General features: G+C 39.2%; 1 long non-coding RNA gene across 5 annotated transcripts in view; it reads left to right on the top strand.

The window, feature by feature from the left end:
- LOC106949091 (uncharacterized) overlaps nucleotides 1-27,984 on the top strand; it is a 252,975-nt gene that overhangs the window by 114,923 nt on the left and 110,068 nt on the right. The window lies entirely within an intron of this gene.

The raw sequence follows: 27,984 nt of genomic DNA, 5'->3' as shown, positions 1-27,984 counted from the left end.
ACAGCTGAAACCTTCACATCTGCACTTGCTGCTCTCATTGAGCACAACTTAATTTTACTTTCACTGTCCCTAAAAGACATTTGTAGCTTTGCATGCTGCTGGTGTATAGCTAATTATATCCAAGTGACGTAACCTAAGATAAATGTTGCTTTTGTTATTCTCTTTTGTGGGGTCTTTCCGAGTGCGCATACCAGTAAACAAGTGCAAGAGCTGTGGTAGTAATGTTGTAATCCTCTCTCATAAACACTGCTGTTAGAGTGTTTGTGTTGACACATATTGAGAGACAAGAAACAGGCACAAAGCTGGTAAAGGTGGAGAAATGGGGAGGAGTGTGTATATTGATGGGATTTTTTTAAATTTACCACTACATGTGGGTAGGGACACATTGCGTCACTCCAAATTTCCCCTTGTCTGTGGCCGTTTCCATAAACAAACTTTATTTTTCAGTGTGTAGACAAAACATCCACCATGATTTATAGAGCATTCCCTGATGGGATAGCCATTAGTTAAACAATCTGACATTCAACTTTAAATTTTAGGCGTATACGCAAAATACTATGTATAATTGAAAACTAATGCTGCACATCCTTCTGAACGCCCCATATCTATTGTGAAGCATGATGAGTACAACATAAAGCTGTATTGATGCTTTTCTTGTTGAGGGGCGATGAAGCTGCATCAGAGTTGATGAGACGTTTTTTGGAGATGGATACAGGACAATCCTAAAGAAAAAAAAAGTCGTTAAAGACTGAGACGTTAGTTCACCTTCCAGCAGGACAATGACCACATTGTAAAGTCTTCAGAGGTTTCATTTGTCAGAATAGCATAGTCAATGTCTAGTCCTAAGTCTGAAGCCCTAAACATTCTCAAGAACAGAGTTGTCTGTGCTTTGTCTCAGAACTTCAAGAACATTGACTTCAATCTGATGTTGCACTGTTGGTTTTGGAGTTCTTGTAGCTTGTTAATCATCTTGGCAGAACTTTTTCGTAACTTTAGATTAAGTTATTCAGAGGACAGATGACGTAATGCAATGCAAGATTTGATTTACTTCATAGATGATCTATAACCGATTTCTTTCATTTGTTTTGTTTTTTTTTTCCTTGAAAATATTATTCTGTCATGAGTCTTGTTCAATAATGCTAAATCCTGATATCATTTTTTGGTCTCTAACACTGAGATAAGTCACAGGCTGACAAGAAGCTCTAGGTCTTTTTTTTTTTTTAATGTGAATCCAAGCTGAAGTAAGTGAAACTGGATGCTCTCTGGGGTTATGAGGTATATGTTCAGTTTGTTCTGGTGTTTGAGTAATGACAACTCCCCCCCTCCCCAGTACTTACACATAACGTGGTAATATGCTCCCTCTCTGGTTTGTTGATCCCATCGTCTCAACCCCTTGGACATGTTTCTCATTATCCTCATAATGGGAACATATGGCTGCCCACTGTTTGTGTATCGGTCCTAAAAGTACATTAAGGGCACACAGATGCACACATGCAGACATAAGTCGCTGAATCACGCACTCTAGTTAAGCCATTTCTTTTTCCGAGATCTAAGACTTTGCTCTTTTTGTTGTGGTGTCTTCATCAGCCCACAAGTACACACATACATTGTGTTTCATGTATGTGTTTAAAATTTAAATGCACTGACTTGACCTCAACACTCGAAGCCTTCTGCGAACCAGAAACCCGAATGTTTGTGTGAACATCTGCAAACGTAAGAAATCCAGACCTGCTTCTGACGCACCTGATGCCTCCAGTCAAGGCCGAGATGTGATATTAAGAATAACTCAAGCCATATATTAGCCAAAGTACTTAATATATAGCTTAACCAAAGTAGGATCTTTTGTTGGTTCTGAAAGTAATATTAATTACTATAAACTCTTTTAATAGCACCTTTATATCCAATCCTTTTATGGCAGAAAGAAATCAATACTACTATTTCAGAGTCTACTTGAAATGTTTAATCAGAGCTGTTGTAAATTAAGAATGAGCCCTTGGGACTCTTTAGTTTTATAGCTTAGTTTAATTGATATTAGCACTGGAGGTGAAACAGTACCCAAGATCCATAATCTAGGTGTGGTCTACAGTTTTGAGGTCTTGGTTTTCAATTTGGCTTTTCTAAAATGTTCACCAATCCATAAAGACCACAGTGAACATAAGATAATCCATATTTACAGTTTTTTTTAGCATATCAGAGTATAATGTAGTGATGTGGGGAATAATTGTTGATGATGAAATATTTTTAGTCACTTAGCAAAATAATAACCCTCCTCCCTAAACCCCTCAAATTTGTCCTTTTTAAAAAACTATCTCACAATATAAATAATAATTATTTATTTGTAGTTTAGCACAAGTTGTGTCTACTTGTAAGGTTCTGTAAATGACTGAGTTGCTGACATGTTGTTGGGAAGAAACATATTTTATGTTGAGGTGGTTTATTTTAAACATTTTAAAATCCTACATCCTCCATAACAACACATAGCGTCATACAATCCTTAAATATGAAATGTACCAGTGCTTTGGTTAAGGCTTTTGCTCTGTCTAATTTTACGCTAAGTGAAGTAGAAGCCATTCTTTTCTGTCTGACCACACAACGCAGAGAGAGTCAATCAGTAACTTTCAAACACCCAGAGGGTCACCACAGAGAACCATTGTCCATAACCTGTTACATTGATTTAAAATTGGATAATATCTAGTTGAAGGCATTAAATATTTGTCTTACTGCTGCATAAGTTGAATGGTAGTGGCTGGAATATGTGACAGAGGTCAATATTACTGGCTGTGATGCTCATTTGATTGTGTTTAACATTTTATGTGGTGATCATAACAATGGATGTAAGACAATTATTCCTTTTTTGTACTTTTAGTTTAAAACAGGAACTAAAAGTACAGTTCCAACTTCGGATTGTCGCCTCTGAAAGCCCTGCATGTCTGAATATGTTAATTCAATATATTATAGGTAAACCATGGAGCAGAACAGTCATTGGACAATGTATTGAATCCTAAAATTAGTAGTGATTTATGTAGGCTTGTTATAGAAAGTATGTGGCTGGCCAGCTTGCTCTCCAGAGGGGCAGTTGTTGTAGTTTACATCAGCAGAGAAAGTCTTGTTCTCTTTCTCCGTTATCCGTCTTCACCATCTTTTCAACACAAACGAGTGCCTCCTAGTCTGTATCTTCTTCTGTCTCCCTGTTACAATACCCCCTTGCCGTCACCCTGCACTGTAGACTTCATGTCCAGACAGCACAAAGGCTCATACTCACATAAAGCACATATAAGCGCATACACAAGCTGCCACAACACAATAACCGCAGGCGGCTGAATATTAGAAAATCACCCAAACCTGTTGACCTCTCAGTCATGCAAGAAAATCGGAAGATTTCCCCACTATATTAAAGCGGAGGCAGCAGCCTCTGTCCCAGCTTCCCCTCATCTCTCTGCCGTTTATTCTAATCACACAGAGCCTGTCTCCTTTTCTGCCTTTATTTTGCTCTATTTTTCCATCTCTTTGTTTTGTTTTTCGGCTGACAGTGACTGGGTCTCTTCTGCCCCAAGGGAACAGAGTTATGAGCCTGATGTCCTTTCATAGTCAATTGTATAATGTGGCTTGTGTGTATGTGTGTGAGACAGTGGGGGGGAAAGAGGCAAGGTGTCTCTGTGTGTGCAGATTACCGACTCACTCGAAGCTCATATTCAGTATTGGGTGTGTGTTGTTTGCAGATCGTGTCCTTCTTTGTGGTTTCTCTGGTGGGGTTCTTCCTGGATGCTGCTATCATGCTGACCTCCTCTCCGTCCTGTCACACACTACTGGAAGTGCTGGGATCACACACTGTGTGCGGTTTTCTCCTACGTTATCTCCTCACACAGTGGGGGAATTGCTCTGGTCTTTAATAAGTACTCGGTGTTCTTGCTGTGCTCCAGCAGGTTTTGGATGTTCATCTAGTTTGTCTGGTTGTCAAGTGTTTTTCTGTCTGTGTTGGGAACTTCATAGATAAGTTTGATGTGTTTTTGCTCCCTGGAGGCTGAGTGTTCTCAACTTTTTACTCTAAACAAGTCCTCCCTAATGTCCTTGTTCGGTTGGAGCATTGCAGGGGTGGCTGCCTCCACATCCTCCCCAAGCCTCAGGCCCCCTTTCAGGGCTGGGAAATGCAGGCCAACCCCCTTCACCTGCTCCTGAGCGGAAAGCCCATGGTCAGAGGAGTTTTGTTTGGGCTAAGCGTTGCTATTTTCAGACGAACTGATTTCGCTTATTTTAGGGAGATGTAAGGAATGAGAATTAGCACTACCAGGATGAGTGGACAAAGAGTTATAAAAGGAAATGGTCAGTCATCGTTTTGACAATTGTTTACATTGTGGCCAACTTCATTTTAGTCACAGCTCTCTTAAGAAATAGGTACTTTCCCATGAAGCTTTTTTCAGCATCTGATGATATATAACAGGGTGGTTTATGTGTGGTGGGTCCAATGAAGTGTTATAATTTAAAGGTTAAAAAAGTTACTGCTAGTCTTAAATGTGATGTTTTTGATGATTTTTTTTTTTTTTTGGTGCAGTTTATTCCTGTAAAAACATATCCCCACGCTACTTGTTCTTTCCATTTTTTTAACTTATTTTTTTTTTCTTTTTTCTATTTTGTTATATTTTTGACATAATTTTTTTCCAATTTTGGAGAAACAGCAAATGTATCTTATTGCATCAGTGAGTTCACGCTTAGAATATATGAAATATATTAAATTGTAATTTCTTTTTTTTTTAGTTTGCAACTTTTGATATGCAAGTTCAATTGTTTAACATTTTACAAATGAATTAAATAAAGGTGACGTGTTCAGCGCAGTATCAATTAGCAGCAGGAGAACGGCGTGGACGGTACTTTAAATTGGACCTACATCTCTGAAATCTTGATCTCATTTACATATTTTCCAGTTTCTGTCTCTTGAAATTACGAGTTAGAAATTTGTGCCTTTATTAACATTGTTCGCTTATCAAAGTTGTTTTTGCCAGCAAACCCACCTAGAATCCTCGCCTTCCTGCAGTTCAAGGGAACTACATCGACTCGATTTGACTTGACCGGTCACACTCCCTGCTGAAAAAAATACACACCTCTTTTGCTCCTTTCTGTATTTTGCCACTAAAGTTGCTTTTTCTCAGCTGTGTGAGCAGACCTCCCAAAATACAGGGTGAAGAAAGTCATACGTGTTATTTTGATTTACAATGTTTATTAAAAAGATGATCAAGAGTAATAGGTTTCACATGCTGCTGCGCTAGAAATCTGTGATTATACCTGCTGAACTGCATCCAGTGTTTGAAGGAGTTTTATGAGGGAACAGATTCAAAAAGCACTTTTGATCCATCTAGGTGGTGCATTGTGTGATTATTTGTTGACTCACATACAATTGTGGGTGAAGTTGAATTTCTTTGATAAACATGATTAAAGAGTAAAATTATTTGATCATATGGCCACCTGACTTTTAGCCCCACTGTTTCACAGTATGATGCTTTGAGCCACACAACTCAGAGGTCTGACCAGGGCTGACTATTGCTCTCTGTAGACAGGCTGGGCAGTTCTGGAAAGTCCCTGGCTGAGGATGAGGCTGGCAGGCTGGGTGGGTGTGGGGAGTTTGGGGGATGGGGTGGGATGTGGGGGTGTTGGAGTCCTGGAATTGTGCGTGTTTTCCTGGATCAGGAAGGAGGATGTGGTAGTCAGAAGACACCCCTCAGCTCTGCCTTTAAAAAAAAAAAATCTCCATCACCCCCAACCACCCACATCCACGCACTACCTCACCCCACAATCAGCCAAAAGAGGTAAAAAGATGGAGAAAATTACCCTTCCAGTAAAGCCACTCATTCAGGGCAACACGCAAAGGGGAAATGGAATGAAATTAAGGGGGGGAAGCAGGTGAGGACATAGAAAGTATTTGAAAAGTAGGCAGTGACAGGTAATTTCCATTGGCTAGTTTGTTTTTCAAAAAAAAAAAAAATGCATTTTTGTCTTGGATTTACTGGGTATGCTGAGTGAAAATGAGACTGAATACTGTGATGCTTAGAATGTGCTCTTGGTGTAATCCCAAGTAAGATGGCCTGTTTATCTGTAAGGCAATGTGTTTCTAAGTGGGCACAGAACACAAGTCCATCTGGGCTGCCCTGCCTCTTAACCCAATATCTAGCTGCTATTTATCATACAGACATGAGAACCTACACACATCCACATGCAACCACCCACACCCAAATAGGAACTACAGCTGCCATCTAGCCACATCACACACACTCACACTCATCATGGTCCACATTAGCCCCCTCTGTGAACACAGCTTGATGGATATTTATAGCTTAATAGATATTTTGTTGCAGAACGGAGAATTACTGTGAAACTCTTAAGTGAATCTGCTCTTTATTTATTTAGTCCTTTTTTTCCAGCAACTCTGCTGTAGTGAGTTACTCAGATCAGTCTCATTCATACTTAGGGATTTTTTTACCCCTTTTTTTCAATTTATTTGCAGATGTTTTCCATCACTTTTTAGTAATTTTACTAACATTGAACATGTTGAGCTGCAAAGCTCAGCTGTATGGCCCACTCAGGTTTCACCTTGGCACTAGTGCTCTCACCTTGGCAGCAGATTTCACACACTATTCCTGCCAACTCTCTTCAGCTTTCCAGACTACCTGTAACATATGTTCACCTCTAACAAGGGTAACTACTGTTTTCAAAGCCGCATGAGCCACAAGTTATCATATATCCTTCTGTTTTAAAAGTCTCCATACTGTCTATAGTATTTCCACTCAGTGGAAAAAGGAAGTGTTCCAGCAACATCTTCTTGTACATCAACAACTTGTCAAACACTAAAGGAATTGTGTGAATCTAACTTTTGTGGCATCTTTACTTAAGACCCATAAAGTAAACTGTACATACAAAAATAACAGAACTTTAGAAAAAAAAAATGCAGACACAATGGGGGTGGGCTTGCATGAAATCAGACACTACACCAACAACAGGTATGATGACAATCTCCTAGTGTTGTCAGTTGTGTCTGTCACATGGATTTGGAGAATCAAAAACAATACATACATGAGCATATCTTAGTGCTTAAATGTATATTTTTTAAGTAGAACCTTCTCTATGGGTCTTGGATCTTCATAACTTGGACAATTTTCCTTCACTTTGCAAACAGCCATGACCCTACTGTGTTGTTTTGCCAGAGGTCATTTTTACACCATGGCTTCAAGTCCACGCCATGAAGATTCTACCGCTACTGGATTCATCTCTAAAATGTACGTTTTTATGTCAAATACTACTAGTAACAACTTCTAATTACTACGGACAGTTCATATAAATTCACCTGTAAGTAAAGAAAGTCAGGACAAAAGACGAAGACAGATGGAGAACCAGTTGTGAAGGTGACTCTGCCTCCTCGAGAGTCTGTTCGTCTGGGCACAACCTCAGTCCCCTCTCAGCCAATCTCCTACCTGCTTTTTGACGCCCAGAGGACCAACTGCGGCATCCAGCAGGCCAGCAGCTGTTTTTGGGAGCCGTCCCTTTCTTAACCCAACCCTTTCTCACCTTGCTCCCGAGAGAGGAGCACAAGGATCAAACTCCTGTGTTGAGCTGCTTTTCATTGCCTCGAGGAAATATTAAACGGTGATGCAACAAGGACACGCTTGTGCTGTGCACAGGAAGCACTTTAATGTTAATAATAAAGGACATAGAGAATGCTGGAGCTGCAAAAGCAGAGTCAAGATGCAGATTTAACTTTCTCCCATGTCAGTATCAATAGTCTGACCCCCCACTGTGAATCTCTCGCTGCACGGCACTCTAAATAAATACCATTCACTTTTCAGTGTCACAAACTCTGGGCTGCACCCAAATTGTGGCCTCTCTTCACAGCTAAGGGAGGACAGGGCAGCATGGTGTGTGATGGTAAGTGTTTGCATGTGCGGTTTGCAAGTGCATTTGAGTGGTGACTGATTGTATATGTGGGTGTGTGAAAACAATAGAAATGATTCATGGTGTATGTGTGTGTGTTTTTTTTTTTAGCAAGACTGGATCTGCGACTGCAAACCAAATATTGACAGTAGGGTTAGGGTTATCATATCAATGTTTTATTACAGCTGGAATACCGGTGTGTGATATTTTTTTACTGGATTGTTGTGACTGTTACTTCCTTTGGTTTCTAGTGTTAGCTGATCTGAATTGAGCCATTTAACAAATGACATATGTCCCTTGGTAAATTAGTTCTGCATTAAAACACTAAAGAAATGCTGGGTTTTTGACAAAAGGTACCTAGCAATCCTCCAAGCATGAGCCAACATAATGCAAACACGACTTGATATTTTGCCAAATAACTCAATTTGGTCTCAAGCGACGACAGCTTAAACTATTTTTAATCAGTATGAACAATACATAAAAACATGAGACATGCTTACATAAAATAACTGTTAAAGTTTAAGCAAATAAAGTTTCAGAGTTAAATTGTCCCCTATCTTCACTGAGATTTTAAAATCTTTGGAACTATGTAAGGCTCCCCCTGCTTCCAGCACTTCACAGGCAACCCATTCCCCAATTGTGTAATTAAAGGATTAGTCCTGTTGCCCTGACCTCTGTGGTAAAAAAAAATCCTTTAAGCAACTGGTGTTGAAACATTTGAGGGACATCACAGTCCCACTCCTGAACAGGTCAAGAGATGGTGCAGTTTGCTTGGGGCTACGCTTCATCCTGCACCATCCTGACTATGTTTGCCCTATACTAATCTGTCCTTTTAGGAAGAAACGTTGGATAGACATATGTGTGCATTCTGTTTATTTTATCTTTCCTCTCCATCTAAGGTATGTTTAACTTGTATACACTGAGCATGTGACACCAAAGTTAAATGCCTTGTTGGTGTTCACAAAGTCGGACAATTATGATTCTGATTCAGAATAAGTGCAGCAGGTGGAGAGGAACATGTTTAACTCCAAGATTGTTGTACAAACGTTTAGAAAACTTTTCATAGTGTGGAAAGTCCTTTTTTTTTGAATGGTTAGACTAAGTAAAAAAAAAAAAGAGTCTTTGTCAGAGTCATAGAGTAATTTATAACTTAAATATCATTAAATATTTTATGGAAAAACTGTATTGAACATGTCATTTATCATACATGACAGACTCAGATATATTTCTTTGATTTCCTACTTCACTTTGTCCTTCAATTAAGAATACATTTGCAATACATTTTCTAACTTATTTCAGGCTTTGAATATGCTGAATGAAATATTTTTATTAGTCTTTGGACTATTTGGTTTCGCAAGTAAACAATCTGGTAAGGGAGGAATTTGGTAAGCCATGGAAAAGCACTGGCTAAGTTAGGAAATTGAATCAAGGATCATCTCAGACTATTGTTGGTTTGCAGGAAGAGATTTCAGACTTGGACTGAGGATGTTTTTAGGCGATGGGAGCAGGAAGGATCTTTATCTTCCACCTTGTCGTCTTGGAGGAAGCAGGCTCCCAAATGCGGGGCACTAAGAATGGATGAAAATAATCCAATGAAGGCCTTGTAATCATTCTCCCCTTCCCTGAGGAAGATTACAAAGGGAAGATAGAAGAGAAGTTCTTACCAGTTCTGAAGTTCAGGAGTTATGTGGATTTCATCCTGGCTGTGGAACTGTGGATCAAATCTTCACCCTTGCAGAATTGCTGAGGGTCTCATGGGAATTCAAAAGAATTATCTATGTGTGTTTTGGAGACCTGGTCACTGCTGCTTCTTGTACGAACAGAGCCTGCCATGCCTGCTCTTTGTCACCAATGCTGCTTATCATGTTCATTGACAGGATCTCCTTGTATGGGGAGAGAATGGTGTTGGATTTGGGAACATTAAGACCTAATCTGTTTTGATAGAGTGCTTTTTTGCTGAAGATGTGTTTTTGTTGGCACCTTCAGACCATGATTGCAGTGGTTTCCAGAAGCAGATCGGATGAAAGATGGCTGAGGTCGTGGTTGTCAACTGTGAAAAGAAGATGAATGGCTTCTTTTGATTTGGGGATCAGTCTTTGCTTCAAACAAAGGTTTTCCAGTATTTATGGTATTTTGTCCTCAAGTATTCTGGTGTAAACTCTTTGTCATCAAGGACATGACGAGCCTAAGAAGGCAACTGAAGAGGCCTTTTTATAGGACAGGGGCTATATATGCTTTTTGTCCTCAACAAGTGTTGGGATCCCTCAGAGCCAAAAAGGGACTAAATAAAGTTCACATTGCCTCCTGATATGATCTGGGGTAATCTGAAGAGAATAGATGGAGTGACAAGTTTGATATTTTACTTTTGGAAATTGTCAAATCATTTATGACTTTAATATTGCAACAATGTCAATATATTATTGCCATATTGTTAAATGCATCTGGTAAAAGGTTAATTACAAAAAAAAAATATGTCTTTAAGAGCTTAAGGCAATGCACTTCATTCAGATTCTGTAAACTTTTGTCTTTTTCATATAAAAATCGCATAAAAACGTTTACACCCATATATATTTCTATCACTTGAAATCTTTTAAGCCATGCCACTCATAAGGATGTGATAAACATTCTTGTACCACCTTATTTTTACTTTGTATTCCATAGTTTCCATTTCTTCTTAACTCCGATCTTTTTCCCTCTGTGAGCATTGTTTCTTCTGGGCATAGTGCCCACTTCATCCCTCGGCTCGAACATGTCCTCCCTGGGGAATGTGCTTTGCTGGGATTGCTGTTCGATTGGATTAATATAATGACCAGTGCTATATATGACTATTAAATGATGTTTTCTCTGCATTACAATAATGCTTATTTTATGCATGAATGCAAGACAAAGTTTATTATGTTTGCAACAGATCAATAGAAACTTAGATTTATAAATACAGATTAGCATTGCGAATAACAATTAAGAAGAGGAGTGGATCGATATCACTCAAAATAAGTTGGATTCAGACAATCCCTCAAGGGATTTCCAAGCAGCTTAGCCTCTGACTCAGTTCCACGGGGGATAGCAAGCTGAGGGGTGTAAGCAAAGGGATTGTGAGGAGGAGGAATAAAGAGTTTGAGATTTTTGACACTTTCTGTACATGTGAGAGTTGGAAAAAAGACAAAACCATTCAGAAAGAGGTTGGTAACTAGAATAAGGAACAAAGCTAGGATGTTAAGGATTAGCAGGAATGGAAAAAAAAACAAAACAAAAAAAAAACGCAAATCGGGAAAGTGGGGATATAAAATTAGAAAGGATAATGACAACAAGATTTGAAATAAAGGAAAACAGAAGCCCAAAAAAATGACGGAAAGAATTGGACATGAGAAAGAGAAGGGTGCTCACTGGGGAGGTGGGGTGCTAATTCAGAGAATGGATGTGAACAACAGCCAAAGCATTTTTGTATTAACATAATTAACAGATGGTGTTGGTGATTAGGTTACACGCGATTCAGGAAGCCAGGGTTGTTAGCCGAGTGTTAAGGCTGCACATTCTGTCAGCCATTAAAAAGATCGGAAAAGAACAATGTCAGTCGAGAGAATTAAATCAACAACACCTACTCAAATCTAAACACTGTGGGGGGAAGTGGGGTGTATCCGCACATGCACAGATGCACAGACGCAGAGTAAACAAATACACATGATGCTCACACTCGCTACACAATTATAATCTGATCGCCAACACACGCAACACATGCACACGCAAACACACACTTGCCCATTTGCAGACTTAAAATGCATTGTTTCTGGGTTTTTTTTAGTGTACCGGGGAGGAACATAAAGGCATTTTATGAGCCATGGCCCACTTTCAAAGCTTTGTCTGCTATAAATGCAGCTTTGATATGAGAAAAGTGACACGCTGCTGTGAGAAGACTCTTTGTGACTCAGTAAAATGTAAAAATAGTCCTGTTGGCTCACTAATGTGAACATGGTGATGGCTTTTGTTCTGTCTGCTATTGTCTGTAGCTATAGGCAGATTTTTTTTTGTGAGTTTCTCTTAGGCTTTGTCTGGCCAATGGAGTTGCTTATGCAGCACTGTTCCCACCACTCATGATTCAGTTTTTCACCTGTTTGATATTATATCACATTACTCACTTCATGTTTGCTGCCATGCAAGTGTTTGTGTCTGTGTTTGTGTCTGTCTTTATGTATCCCTGTCTGTCACATCTGCCAATTGGTTTGTTTTTTCCTGTACGCTTACAGCAGCCAGTTCGGCGTATGATAATCTGTGTTCCTTTGTGAACAGACAGCGAGACTATACAGTGGAAACAAACTGTTTTCCCTGATCCAGTAGGTGCGTTTCGCACATGTGTCTGTCTGTCTGCGTGCGTGTGTGTGCGCGCGTTAGATCCCATGTGTTTGCGTGGTGTCTGTGTCTTCAAAGCAATCTGGTTTTAATGACCGTGGGATGTTGTCCAGCTTTTAATTCAGACAGGCAAGCTTGAGTTTGGATGAGTCCCCATGTACATCTGTGTCTGAGAGGGTTTTTCTTTTGTATTAAAGCTTCGCTGTATCCAGACAAGCTTGACAGCGTCGTTGTTCCATGGAGACTCATGCAACTCTGACTGTCCCTCTGGTGGGTTAGGCAATCAACTTAAATTTAAAATTTTGACCGAAGTTCTGACTATGACTTCTAGTTTCCTGGAATAATAAGATCCCCTGTAGTAACCCCCACATGTTTTCAATGAATTCTTGTTTGTCATCTAAGCTGGCGTGTGAATGTATCCGGTGAATCTGCCAGCACAACAAAGCTTGGACAAAATAAAATGGGTCATTTGAAGGTCTTCATTTTTCCTTTGAGCTACTTGTTTTGTTTTCCAATAAGATTATAATTCCCATTAATGGTCAGAGGGTAGAAAAATAAAAACATTAAATTAGTCCAGTTGTTCTTGTGTATGTTTTCCCAGTCAGAAAGTTGTGATAATAAAGATATACAAAATTCCAGTGACAGTCAGCATTGGATTCGGTCTATTAGAAGAAAAACATGATGTAGATCCAAAAAGTAGAAGAGGAGAAGGAAGCTGTCACCAGTTTTCAGCTGAAATTGGTTAAATCAGAAGAGTTACTGCCTCTGACTGGTAAGTGCACACACTAGACAGAGAGTGAGGGCAATTTGCTCTTGCTGCCTTGCTGCGTTCATGGACCCTTTGAATAAATAGAAATTAAGTTGCGATCAGAGCTATGTGCTCTCTGTTAATAAATGCAATGCTTAATAAGTTATTTTGGGTTTTTGGCAGGAATGTGGCTCTGTACATAGAGCTGAGTTGATTTTTGGCCAGACCAGTCAGTGATTAGTAGTAGAAGTTGTGAACGATGACATTGACTTTCTGCACTGTTTTAGAATTGTAGTCTGCCTATAGTTTTAGCAGGAACTGAACGAAGCCTTTCAGTCCATGTGGGCCACGCTTTCAAATACTGAATTAATGTCAACAGCCGCCTCGTTCCACTTGGGACTTCTTTCTTCGCAGTGTAGGATGGTTGTTTACAATGCAGGCAATTTCTGGTAGGCTTCTTGGCATCAAACTAGCGTATTACATACGTTAGCAATTGGGTAAAACTTAAAACCTCAATAGCATGCTTCTAGGACACAATCGCTTTTCAACAAGAATGCACGGAACAAGAGCATTCTTAAGAGTGAACACCAGCTACTATTTTTATTCAGTTTCACATGTGTGTTTGTTCCACATAAAATCCGAATCCAAAATACTGAGGTTTATGGTAATGTCTTAAAATACCATGAAGACCTTCAAGGATTATGGATACTTTTTCAAGTTATTATTAATATTATTATTATTATTATTATTATTATTATTTATTATTATTTAGCTTTTTTAAAAGCTATACATATTGCTATATAATATCTTATAAACTGAACTCAGTGAAACACAGCTAAAGTGCTTCAATTTTATAAATAATTAAATGCCTTTCTGGCTCTGATTTAGACACAATGAAGCCAACGAAACATGGAACTTGTCTTTTTAATATTTACATCCATCTAAAGTATGCCTATATGACGACAGCACAGCTCCATATCTGAACCTTTTCTGCACTCATCTGTACCTGCATGCCCACTTTCATACATACCCTCATCTGCGGCCCAACTTCAGAGTGGAATCAATGCAGCATTAGAGTGATGGTGTGCTGTGGCTGTGCTTGGGTCATTTTATGGTGTGGACATGGAAATAGAGGATCAATCAGAGAGCCATGATATCTTATTACTAACGTTAATTCACCCAGAGCAGTATAGATTGGTGCATTGGCCTGGCTGAGCCTAGATTTAAGGCAAAGTGGAATTGAGCGTGGCTATGACTCTGCCTGTGCCCGTATGTGAGGATTTTGTTTGTGTTGGTGCTTCTCTGCATGTGTCCTGGTAATCTGTTTTAAAGTTGCATGCAATTTTGTTGTCGGGGATATTTAAAATGTGCATCCATATCTAAATATGCTCATTCTGATAATTCAGTGCATGAAATATCTGAAGATGAACTTAACCAGCAGAGGGGAATGGAAGATTACAACCACTCTTGCTCTTTCTCCTTCAACCCTGGTCAAGACCGTACAGCCTCACGTCAGACACAAAACTCGATCAAATCTGAAGCTGGTCAGCGTTCAACCCCACCTTGCTGCAGCTGCCTCCTGGGATTATATCCTGGTGCATAATTTCTCTGAGCGATGGTGCTCAACAAAGAGGGGTTGCCCTGTTTCCATGTTTTATTCATTCGGCCTGTCACTTGGGGTTTACTTGTTTTGGTCATTCTGTAATGTTTCTTCTGAAAACTAGCATGTGACTTTTGTGTGTTTAGTTACTATTTTGGTGTCTCTTTCTGCATTTTCATGTCCCTCTCTCTCTCTGTAGTGTGCAAACGACTTTTTGCATGTGTTTGTGTGGGTGTTTCCTCCCTGGAGAGATGAAAAGCCAAGGACCATATGTTATGCAGCAGTAGGCCACAACAGACAGCGCAGTTGCAGAGATCAACAATAAGGATTGCCTGGTGGCTGAGGGCCAGTTGGAGGTTTACTTGGACCAGTTGCCTGATTAGTGATTTGCCAACCTGGCTGCATGCCTGAAAAAAGTTTTTTGCCTTTCTGATTCTTCACAAGCCTTAAGCTTTTATTTTTGCCTATGTGGCATTGAAGGAGTGTATGTTGGCCTATACAGTCCTGAGATCTGCTTAAATCAATCAAGAGCTTTTTCTTTGAAGACTGGGATGTTCACAGTGTGTACCCTTGAGCCTGCTATATCACAGTTATTGGTTTTCCAGAATGTTAGGAAACAGACTTTCCATTTATTAAATGTTCCGTTTTTAAACTCCCAGAAGAAACAAAACAAAACAAAACAATCAAAACATTTCACAATGTCATTTGATCACCAGTTAAAAATAGCTACTTATCATGTTACAAATTTTCCTTTTGAAAGTGCTCATGCATAGATTTGGACCAATGGAGATAAAAACACTTCATTGACAGAAAGCTTGGGATTGTCCTCCAAAATTATTGATTTCAATAATTTAATCAACTTCCATCTCCAAAGAATTTCAGTCATCCAGGCTGTTTCTCCATTTGTGAAAAAAATTGGTCATGTCAAGATAGCAGTGAATCGCATCTTAGTGCCACCATAGGATCCCACGGGAGCAATTATTCATTTAGTAAGAAATCCTTATTAATGTATTAAACATTTGTAGATGGTATTAAAACAAAGTGAAAGCAGGTTGGAACAACTGGAACTCAGTCATGCAGTGATAAACCATGGAAAATAGTAAAGGGAAGACGGTAGATGAGATGTGCAAGTTAGTAGCTCTAAGAGAGTGAACAGCCAGAGGCCTCCTAAATTTCTGTCGCCTTCAGACTAGCTAAAGAGCAGTAGAGAACTTAATGAAATTATTTTTTTATGACTGCAGCTGCATACAAAACTGACATCACAATGTGACTTGCATGGAATGCAGTGGTCTAAATATCTCCACTGGACTCCAGGGCAGAGGTGGTGTTATCTCTGGAGCATCACATCATACTTCTCTGTCAGAGTCTCATTCTTCAAATGATTTATTATTCACATTTTGATATTTGATTGACTCAAACTTTAAATGCGCGTCTATATTGCAATAAATTGGCTTGAATTCTTTATAATCTAGCATTAATTCAACCATTTGTTTTGTTTTCATCTTTTCCAGTTTCAGTTTATTTCTGACAATTAGAAGAGCAAATCCCGCTTCTTACTGATGGCAAATAACGTATAAGAAAAAACTATTTTCTTCACAAATGTTAAAAAAAAAACATAAACACTGTAAATGCTTGTCTTGTTATTAGAAAATTTGTCAATCTCTCAGCAGGCTCAGTTACTTCTTGGGCATGGCAGAAAAAGTGTGACAAATGGGATCTACAGTTTTCTCCTGCCCTTCGCTAGTAAATTATCAACATTTGTGCAAAATGTATTCATTCATGAAATGTATTCATTTTTGGCCTTTTTTGTAAAGAGTTCTGTACGCACTAATCAATTTAATTCTAGCACTTAAAGCGCTTATCTTTAATTTGCTTTCAGAGGTATGTATCCAGTCGATATTACAAAGGAAGTAATCAAACAATTTTGATCTAGATAGATGAGATTTACTCTAAGATGATTATAAGTTAAATATTTGTAGAAAGAAAGGTCAGCATAAAATAAGAAGTAAAAGTTTATTTGTTTCCAAGTGAGTTGTTTCTATTTATTGCACAGCAAATAGCTTATAGCCTTTGACAGTGTAGTAATGTTTGACTGCCAATGTGCTAAAACAATGATGGCTTCACACAAGTCCTTTTCCTTTGTCACCGTGTGACAAAAAACCAAGCTACATGCATGAATGTAGTAAAATACAATTGAATGTCTAGCTGAGAATTTAAACTACCTTTCTGGGTTTTATTTTCTGGTGCATCAGTTGCGGATCAACTTTATAAGGATGAATCATGCTGATAATAGGGTATACAAGCACTGATACTAAATCTTTCCACTCACAGACCAATGCAAATTATAACCCAGTTTCTCCACAAACAATAAAAAACGTGAATGCAGCCTTTAATTTTAAAGATTCTTTGAAAGTCGGTCCACAGCCATAAAACGAGCTGAAGTGCTTTAATACTGATTTCAGCCCTATAAAACAAACATACTCCAACCCAGAACTGTTATTTCCATTCCTTGTGTTAGACGTAAAATCCATGAATGTTAAGAAGAAGAATGGATCAAATATTATGCTTTAAACTGATTTACCTTTTTCAAAGAACCTTTTGTTCAAATTCAGAAATAAGACTGGCGTATCTTAGTTAACCAGAACATCATCCAAAAGTTAGAGAATGTATTTGGAAAAAAAATAAAATAAAAAATAATATTGGTTTTAATTAGCCCTCAGCCATAATAGTCTAAACTAACAGAAATAAATGCTTGAAATGCATTCCTTTTTGTGTTATGAATCCACACAATGAGTTCAAAATTTCAAAACCGTCTCATTTATATCTTAATTCACTGACATGCACCTACACGATGAAAGACGCATTAGTTACTCAGCAATGGCTTTATAATGAAAATCTTATCTGAACCAAAAGTTTTTTTTGCACTGCAAATAAAAAAAAAAAGAAATGATCAGTGATCTTCAATATTTGCAACATGAATAAGATATTAGGTATGCGGCTGCATTTCATAACCGGTGATTTCTGAGGTTTGTTTGCACAGTTGCATGTTTTTAGGGAACTTAATTTGATGACGCGTTGAAATTTTGCTTACTGCATCCTGTTTATGACCACAGTGTTTGCTTCTGTGTATGCAGCCATAGTAGAAGTTAATGAAACACTAAAAACAACCGAGCACATTCATAACTTTGCAAAATAATAGTCTCTGTCATAGTGCCTTGAGGACGAAGCCTGCCTTGAATGTTGGCAGGAATATGGCTGAACTTTATAAAAGCACCTGTACAGCAGTCAGTCACACAGATATATCTGTATTCTCTTGTGTAATAAGAGAGGGCAATCAATACTGTCACACTGAAAACTCAGAACAAAGAAAGCGACCAAAGTGAAATTGACAGACTGGTGGGGGAGTAACAGGTTTAAAGTTAATTTGAGCTCCCTCTCTCTCCCTCTTTCTCATATTGTCTCTAGAAGACTGTCCTCCCTTTAATAACACACACCCGTCTCTTCCTTTCCCACCGCCCCCAGTCTCTTTGTGCCTCTTGCGATGCATGCACATCCTTCCCTTAGAGGTCATTTTAAAGACAAGGTTTGGGCCAATCAAGCTGAAGTTGTATAGCCCTAGTTGTGGCTGCCTGATTGAGAGTGACATTGACACGATTACGACAGACAAACTAGATTAAGAACGACGTGGCACTCCCAGCCTTCCTTCGTCTACCTTCTCCTCCTATCCGTCTACCTTATTCCCCCTTTTTCATTCCTCTCGGCCACTGATGCCCCTTGTGTACTGCCTTAGTTTTCTCAAAGACTTTGCCCTCTTATGACAATCTTTGGGTTGTCTTTGCTCAGGTGTTTCTCTTTTGTTTTACTGCCACTATTACATCCCTTTTTTTTTTTTCCCAGTGATGACATGATAAAACGACTTAAGTAAAAAGACTGTCAGATTTCTAGTATTTGCTTTGGGGTAGTTGACATAATAAAACCACAAACAGCCAGAGCTAAAAAGAGAGTTTTGGCCACCACCAGCATTTTCTCAGGAAGCAATCTTATTAAATATTTTTCTTTTTGATTACAATTATGCTCTGCTTGGTATTGCTATACCACATAAAAATACTCATAAAATAAGTTTATGGCATATATACTTTTGCAAGATATCATACAGTTCAGACAGTCATCTCAAAAACCCAACATGTCCTCTTTTTCTTTTTTTCTTTGAAAAATGATGTATGTATGATATGTGGATGTGTGTCGCACTCAGCATTTGTGTTGGGATACTGGAAGTACCACTTGTTGGTGGTTGCTGATGGGTGAAATCCAAGGATAACAAACGGAAAATTGCTGTTGTGTCATATTTTCCCTTCCATATAATAAAAAATGCATTATGGGTAATAACATATTGCTTCTCTATCCTCCTCTATGTGTGCGATACAGGATATATGTAAATCTATATCTTGGCCAGACAGTCAGGGACCAACCTCACAGTATAACACCATACTGTATGTCTTTATGTTTACAGTCTTTTGCATTTTCCATAATAAAATAAAGATTCTTTTTTTTTTTTTTTTTTTTTCAAACAACCAAATGGTTTTCTTAGAAACCTTGGAGAAATTTCCCAGAAGTGGTGTTCTCAGAAACCTTGGAAAGATTTTAGAAAACAATCGCCTCAGAAAGTTAGCATCTTGATATTCACTGGGATTTTATTTCACCGCTGTCTATGCAACAGGAAAGGTCTGCCAGTCTCACAAGAAAACCTCTCGAGGAATACATTTCACAAAACCCAGGCAATCACTTAATATTCTTGATTCTGATCCAATTCAGTAACCTGTGATTGTGGTGACAAAGACACCTGGTGACCGGCAAGCAAATATGAGATATCATTGTAAAATAAGCTCAAATGCGTCTTCTTGTTTTGGCACTACCTCTTTGTTGGGACGTGTCTCGGAGGAAAACATGTTACCATTACTCAGAGACTTGTCGGTTCTGTTTCTCGGTGTTTATCAATGCCTTTCATTTGTAGATTATATGTATATTGTGCATGTTCATGGAGTTTTTGCTGGTCCCACAGTGTGTGTCTTAGTCTCTGCTTCTCGTAGATGGACGAGGGTGTGTGTGTCTGAGCATGAATTGTGTTATGAGAACCAAAGACAATTGCATCGGTCTGATCTAATAAATGTTCATTCCATTTTTGAGCTTTCTCCTCACCTCCTCCTTTAAACTTTGTTAGTATCGGTAGCCAGATTAGCTTAATGAAGTCCCAGGGAAGTCACTTTCCTTTTCCATGTCTCTCCGCTCCACACCTCAGCTCTCCTTCTTTTCCAAGCACATCCTGGGTGCTCCACCACCAATCAGAGGGGCTGAAAGGTGATTGGGACTTGAACGGTAGCTTCATACAAGCTCATATATTGTACAGAACATAAGTTTAATGTATGCCATAAAGCATGTCTTTGAATGCAGCACACCTCTTTGAGTGACATCGATCCCATGGCGATTGACCCCTGATCTCTGACTCTTCCAGCTGTCCCCCCAAGGGACCAAACCAAACTGTGTCATCAGCCTCTCTCAATCTAATCATGGTTACAAATAATACCACTGAGTGCTATTAACTTACCATCAGAGTATGGCTTGTTTGTTGTGTTCATACACAGTCTTGTATTAGCAAATTACAAATACATTTCTTCTGCTGCAGTTGGGTAGATGTTTTTTCAGGTTTTGGATTCAGATGGGGCTAGAGAGAGAGAGAGAGAGAGAGAGAGAGACAGAGAGAGAGAGAGACAGAGCGAGAGAGAGAGAGAGAGAGAGATACTTAAAAAGCTTTTCTTAGAAGAAAACTCCTGACTGTTCTGTACATCAAGCTCTTCCACCTGAATCTAAAAAAAGGCTTTCATTGATTTGTCTTAGGATCAAGCAAGCGTATGGGTTGCCCCCACAGACATTCTTCCCTTCATTCTAGTGTTGATCCTAAACACCTAATGTGTGTTTTTATTGCCTAATTCTGAGTCAGTAATCTCTTCTGATGTTCTGGAGGTGTCTCCATTAGTGATTGCATTCACTGAACTGGTTTTAGGTCCCCTTGAGGGACAGAGAGGAAGGACTCCATTTTGTTTCTCCTCAGCGATCCATCTACAACTCAATACAGAATGATTGATCATCACTGTGTGTACACAAGTGTTTATGCGGTGTACCTCTGTTTTGGCATGTATTAAAAAGTACAGCAAAACCCCATCATCTCGCATACTACCCAGGGTTCCTCGTTTAGTCTCAGAAAGGGGTGCCTGCGTGTCTTTAGGTTTGTGTGTTTGCGCTGTAAGGTCTCTTTCATCTTCTCCCATCCCTGGAGATAGAAGTCATAGTGGGCATGCAACTTGCTCCAAACCCTCTTTGATAATCTTCTTTAATTGGTCTGAGGCACAGTCTCCTGAGAAAGCTAATTAAAACAAAGTATTGAAGGGCAAAACAACAAAATAATTGTGGTTGCGCTTGTATAATTTTATGTGTATGTACTCATGATAGTTACTGTTTAAATGAATGTCTTTCCCTGTGGTTGTAAAAGTATGACTGGCTGATTTTCTGTGACTCAGCATGTAGTTTTGTTCAAATTTACGCCTCGAATCTCATTTCCTCCATTTTACATTAAGTGCAGTCTTTCTGTTCCTCTTTTTGCAGGTCTGATGAAAGGCTTTTAGAGATTTGCATGTAGATTTGATCACAAATAAAGCAAAAAAAGTTTTCTGTACCGTAATTGTTGCTATTGCTGTTATTTTTCTGTAGTATCTCTTAAATACTAAACTACAGTCTCTCTGTTTGAGAAACATTTCCCCTGTAAAACTGTACGAGAGTCTTGAAAGAAAGTGAACACGGGTGTTTGCTTTGCAGTGATATTTATTTTGCGTTCCACCCATCCACCCAATATTTTCTGCTGATTTGATTGGGTTGTGAGGATGAACTAGGCCTACCACTCCACAGTATAACCCAATTCATTCATATGCCAGAAATGGTGTATAATTCTGCCAGTGAGTTCTGGATCTGGCCCAGAGTCTCTTCTTGTATATATTTAAAGGGAGGCACCCTTGAAGCATCTGGATCAGATACTTGAACCACCTCGACTGGCTCATTTCGGTGTGGGGGAGAAGCGGCTGTATTTTGAGTTTCCCATGAATAACAGATCTTCTTACTCTGTCCACAAGTCTGAGTCCATCCTACCTATGGATTTGTATTTCATGAACATAGGCAGTGGTAGTTTCTGATATGGGGGAAATAGCACACCACATGGCTAATGATGATGAACTTGGTATCTGATTCAAGTTTCCAAATGAAATTAAAATTCTGAGTTAAATTATGCTATAATGCAGTTTCACTGTTGTTAAAGACTCTGGACTGAATTTTAACATCAACAATTAAAACACCCATAAAGCATTTTTGTCAAAACAGACTGTAAAATATTTTCTGCTGTTTTGGCATAAAGACAAGCTTACAGCTGGGCAAGAATGAAAACTGCAATATACTGGCAGCTCAATCCAAAACTCAATGTACAATGATCACAGTTTCTAAAGTAGGAAACTGTCAGGGACATACACACCCCGCTTAACAGATGGACAGATGAATGAAAGATCCCAAATTCCTCAAAACATTGTTTGAGTTTGTAAAAATGCAAAGGGACACATGTTTATGCAAAAAACGAAAAATGATGAACTGTCTTGTTACATTCACCGCTGAATTAGAAGCTTACTCAGGACGGCAAACTTGCAAGTGCATGACTATGCAGCCATATTCAAAAAATCAGACTATGCATTCAGATGAGGCTCATTGTAAGATTAAAAGTATTTTTTAATTTTTTTAACAATCTTTAAGCAGTAGCCAAACGTACTTCCTGTTCAAAATGTTTTTCTTTTATTACTCTGCTGTAATATTCTAGTTTTTAATGCTATATTTTCATTAACTGTTAGCAGAAAATCAAGAATAAATAAAGGCAAAAATCCATCTGTATTTAATCTATTAATTTAATTTCTTGAATAGGTATGGAGTTGAGGGCCAGAATCTAAATGGGTCTTTGTTCTTCTAACACACACACACACACACACACACACACACACACGCACACGCACACGCACACACACATTACTGAAGATGAGACCCCGATCTTTCTGTCCATCCCTTGCTCTATCATATTATGTCATCACTCATGAAAAAAAAAAAAAAAAACACCAAGGTGCTTCAGCTTCTTTGCCTGAACAGCTTTTAACTCCTGTTTTGACAACCATTGTCTCAAACTAAAAGTAACTCTTACATGCTAAAGAAACCTTAGCCTTAAATTATAATCACACTCACTAAGGTATGTTATTTCTTTTAATACTGAACATCAAAACCTTGTGTCCCGGCAACTTTGTTTGAATTCATTTTACTGAAACAAATCTGTCCAGGGAGATTTTTAAACAAGACAAGCAAGCTTTTGTGTGGCTGTCACAGTGATTTAGTCCCTCTTGGCCAACATCCATGAAGATGAGCTCTGCACAATGTCCACTGAAACATCTTCCCTAAAATGTCCAAGAATTGCTCATGTTTTTGGTAGAGTTGGTTTTGGACCTGGATGACAAAAGAGAATTAAGTTGAATTCTTATTTCTGGAGACAAACAAGCATTCAGCATAAAAGTCTTGAATCATATATCATTATTATTTCCTTTTACATTAATCGGGTTTAGTTCTCCATGAATTTTAAGTTGATAAATTGACTGCAGAAAGGAACAAAAAGAGAACCAAAGAGGGAGAGCTAAAGAAAAAAAAAAAAAGATTCAGAAAATTCAAACTGAGGCGCTGCACCTTTATGTCACGACAGCTCGTTCAATTTGCCGTCTCTTCTTCTTCTGCTTCTTCCCCTCCCTCATTTCCTTTTTCCATCAGTGGCCATCTCCATTTACCTATTGAGCCGTTCTGTCATTGATCCGTCCATCGACTGGCCCTCTGATCCATCCTCCATCTGTCTACCACTGACAGACTTTTAATTGATGGGAGAGCAGGTCAAATTAAGCAATTAGGCCAAGTGGTGGAAAAAGAGAAAGAGCATGTCTTTTTCAGGTAGACAAGGGGTGAGGTGGTGGGCGAAGGCGGGGATGGGAGGGGGGGGATACAAATAGGGAAAAAGCGGGAGAGTGAGAGACCGAGGATGTTGTGAAGGATAATGAATGCGGGAGGCATAGGCAGATGTGGAATGTTTACGCTTTTTCATTTTGGAATTTGAATGAATTTTTCATAGCTATTCATAAAAAATCCATCAATATTTCACCTGGGGAGAGTGAAGGAGAAAGAGAGCGAGAGGGAGAGAAAAAAGGACCCTTACGGAATGAGTTGTCATGAAAGTCCATTGAAGCAAACAGTCGCTGGAGAAGAAGAGGGAAGAGAGAAGGTGGAGGGATGGAGGGATGTTTATGCCGAGGACACAAACACCTAGATAGGGGTAACGGTGCAGGAGGAGGGGGGAGTGAGAGGAAGGGATGTGGAGGTATGGAGATGGGGGAGGAGGAGGGGTGAGTGGGAGGGGGCCTACAACGTAACTGTCTGGGTGAGAATGAGAACGACGGCTGGTGTGGGATCTGTCGGAAGGTGTGTATGGGCGTGTGTGTCGTGGAGTCTGAGACAAAGCCGTATCAGCCGCCTCTTCCAACAGTAACAGCAGGAGTGGGGTTGTGTTAATTTTCACTTTGTCAAACCCCATTATGTGAGAAGAGCATCTGATCCTCTCCATTAGCATACAGTGGGCCCAGACACCTGCAATGGGATTTCTGTTGCCTGCTTTCATCCGCGGAGCAGAGCTGGAAGTTGTTCCATTCAAGATTCTCTGGCTGGAGTCAACCGGTGACTTTTGTCTTTCTCTTCACATGCTGCTCTCATTCAAAGTACTTAAAAGGTTAATTTTCTCTTATTCAGTTATTATCTTGAAAGCTAGAATTTAAAATAATAGAAAACGAAAACATGTTCTGCGCTGATCCACAGCGATCAGAGACTCGGCTTGACCCCCGCAGCCCCTCGTTGAACTCTGTCCTGAGCAGACCGGACCATTAAATCTACCTCGCGGGGAGGTCATGCGGGATGCCATTTGCATTAATTTATGCCAGCAGGCGGGTCAGTCATCTGTCTACAGGTAGTCAATTAAATATCTAATGTAGAAGGGAGGAATTTAAATAATGTAGAGGTATTGATTGGTTTGGTTGGGTGGGAGGGAGGGATGATGGCTGTTTTTAAACTAGACAGGAGGCTGATATGAACCATTGAATACTGTATCCGTCATCCTGTAGAAGCACATAGCAACTACATCCATGGCTAAAGTAGAAAAAAAAATACTCTTACAACTTGACATGAAGCAGATATGTCAGGATTTAGTTTGTGATCCAAAAATGTAAAAGTAAACTTTTGATGCTATAACATTAACAGCTGTTCCAGTACTTTTCAATGATTTTCTTACCAAAACACTTGTCACATTTTCTCACATTGCAGGCACAGGTTTCACTGCATATAGTGGGACGGAAAATGATCGACAACTTCAAAAAGTATATAATTGTGAAGAGGGAGCAAAATGAGACATGATAAATTTCATTGTTTTTTTTATTTTTATTTTTTTATCATGAATAAAAATCATAAAAGCATCTGCAAGTATTCCCAGTCCCTTGAATTACAGCTGAAAGTCCTTAAAGAAATACCTCTAGCAGTTCTGCACATCTGCAAACAAAAACTGTCAGTTCTTTGCTCAGTCAGATTGGAAGAACACGAAGATCAATTCTCAAATCTCACAAAAGACTCTTAATTAAAATCAGGGCTGGACTTTGACAGTCGCCATCCTTTAAAAGCTGAGAGAATGTCGACCGCCTTCCCATCATCAGGAAAAATGTTCCACATTCCTTCATGTTTTTGTTTGCGTGAGGATTTGTTTGCTCACACATACGTACAATATTTATACGAAAGCTGTACAAATACATGCGGATTGTGACTGTTAAAGAGGTATAATTATTCAAGATCAGATGTAAAAACATTTCTACAACTTGGTGAAGGGCTTTTGTTTTTGGCACACAGTGACAGCTGTTTATGCAAACCTTTTCACCTAACCTTGCCTTTTGTAGCCTCAATTATCTAAGTGTTAAATAAAAACAGCATCAGCCCACAACACTAACATCTTGCCCTAAACATGTGCTAAATACATTTTGCACATGCGTTCCTTTGTGTTCGAGCTGGGAGTGCTAAATGTGTACCTGAGCTCTTGGCTGTGCTCCAGTGTGGTTGCCTGATCTTGTGCTAAAGTGACCATGACCACAGATACGTCTGTTTATGGATATAAGTGAAACCAGTGCAGATATCGGGAGATGGGTGCCATTTTTTTTTTTTTTTGTAAGTCATGGAAAGAGGCAACAAAGTTGGATATGGGTTGCTGGTGTTCATTTGGGTTTCTTAGAAGAAACAGCTTGATTTTGAAGCCTGCTGCCATTCAGAGGGGACAGATAGGAATCAGCATGCAGCAGCATAACTGCCTGCTTGAGCCCAACAGAGGGTGATGATAACACGCTTCACTCAGTTTCTGAACCAGAAAGAGGCCAAGGGTGAGAATTCTGTTTTCCATAATTTCCTTAATTTTTCAATACAAGTGGTTACTTATAAAAACTATTTTGGTGAAATTGTTTTTTTTTTTCATATTTTGCATGACTGACTGCAAAAGTGATTATTCCCTTCCATAAAAGAACAAAAAGTCAGATCTCCAGTTAAGGTGCAACTCAATAAATTAAAAGAAGTAAGCAGATTTATTGACATTGCATCTTTCAAGATATAGCTGTCACAAATTGCTTTGCAATAAACTGATTAAACAACCCAAAATCTAGCAATATGTTAAAAAAAAACAAGAAATATCATTAAAACTATATTAAAAGAATACATTTCAACCCAATGTCAAAATGTACAACTCATGTTAATAAAACTTACTATACATTTAAAGCACCTAATGGTGCAGGAGTTTTGACAGATTAAAATTCTGATGTTATATTTTAATGAAAAAAAAAAATAGCACCCATAGTTTTGATTTTATTTTATTTTTTGATAAACAACTGTTGCTCTAAAAACTCTCCAGTCTGAAACTTTTACTTCTCCATATCACTCTTGTGAAAAGGTAATCTTTTTTCTTCTGTTTATGTGACCACAACAGAGAAGAATAATCCACAACCACCTGATAATCTCCTGAGTGCTTTAAATTTGACCTAAGCAGTCGAACTGAGCAAGGTAAAGGGCGAGAGGGTTTGTGGAACAGCTGACCACGTCTGACGTGACATGAAGAGCGTTGCCTGAGAGAACTGCGTGGAGAGTCCCTCATTCCTTCACAGTTTATGGTCTCCAGCTTTGTTCTTTTATTGTTGAGACTTTTTCTTTCTTTTTTTTTTTTTTTGTTTGTGAATATTTTGCTGCTCTCACTTCTTCTTGTTTCATTGGCCTCCTCTCCTTTTTTCCCCTCCCACCCATCTTGCCCCCACTCACTCCCCGCCGCCTCCCTCCAGATGTGTTAATCAGTACTCCCTGTTAACACATGATTCACCCCATATGTCTTCCACAGCACCAGGCCTCAACTGCGGAGCTCAGATTGTGTGTGTGTGTTTGCGTGTGTGTGTCTACGTGAGTGTGTTTTAACTTTAACACGTCCTCCCTCCTATTCTAGCTCTATTATAATGTATCTGTGCATGCATGTGCACCACATATATATATATATGTGTGTGTGTGTGTGTGTGTGTGTGTGTGTGTGTGTGTGTGTGTGTGTGTGTGTGTGTGTGTGTGTGTGTGTGTGTGTGTGCGTGCGTGTGCATGTTTGAAAATCCACCAGGCTTGCTCTGGCTTTCTCCAAAGGGATGCTGCTGTCGGCTCAAATCAACGTCCTCTTCCCATGAGTGAACACACTAATCCATTTGTGTATCTGAGTACATGTTGTGTGTGCGTCAGCGTGTGTATGTAAGCATGCTAATCCAGGGGAGGGCCCTGCCTAACACTCCATGAAAACACTCCATTCACCAGCAATTAGAGACAGGGGCCCTGGGCCTGGCACTATGCTTCCACTGGGAGAAGGGAAGACAAAGGAGGGGAGGAGAGGAGGCAGAGATGAGGCTACCGGAGGGACAAGAGGAGGGGCACAGCTTTCAGAGGCTTGCATCGTTCTTATGGAATAAGGGATGAATGAAGGAATGACTGTGAACTGTCAATCAATCAATCAATCAATCAATCAATCAATCAATCAATCAAATTTTATTTGTATAGCACATTTCAGCAGCAAGGCATTTCAAAGTGCTTTACATAATTAAAATAAAAACAGCATGTGAGATTGTCTAAACATTGATTACGCTGTTGCAGTAATCAATGCGGCTAAAGATAA

Source organism: Poecilia latipinna, unplaced genomic scaffold, assembly GCF_001443285.1.
Source record: "Poecilia latipinna isolate Pla-1442-1.1 unplaced genomic scaffold, P_latipinna-1.0 Scaffold324, whole genome shotgun sequence".
NCBI lineage: Eukaryota > Metazoa > Chordata > Actinopteri > Cyprinodontiformes > Poeciliidae > Poecilia > Poecilia latipinna.
This window is presented reverse-complemented; position numbering and strand designations above follow the sequence as displayed.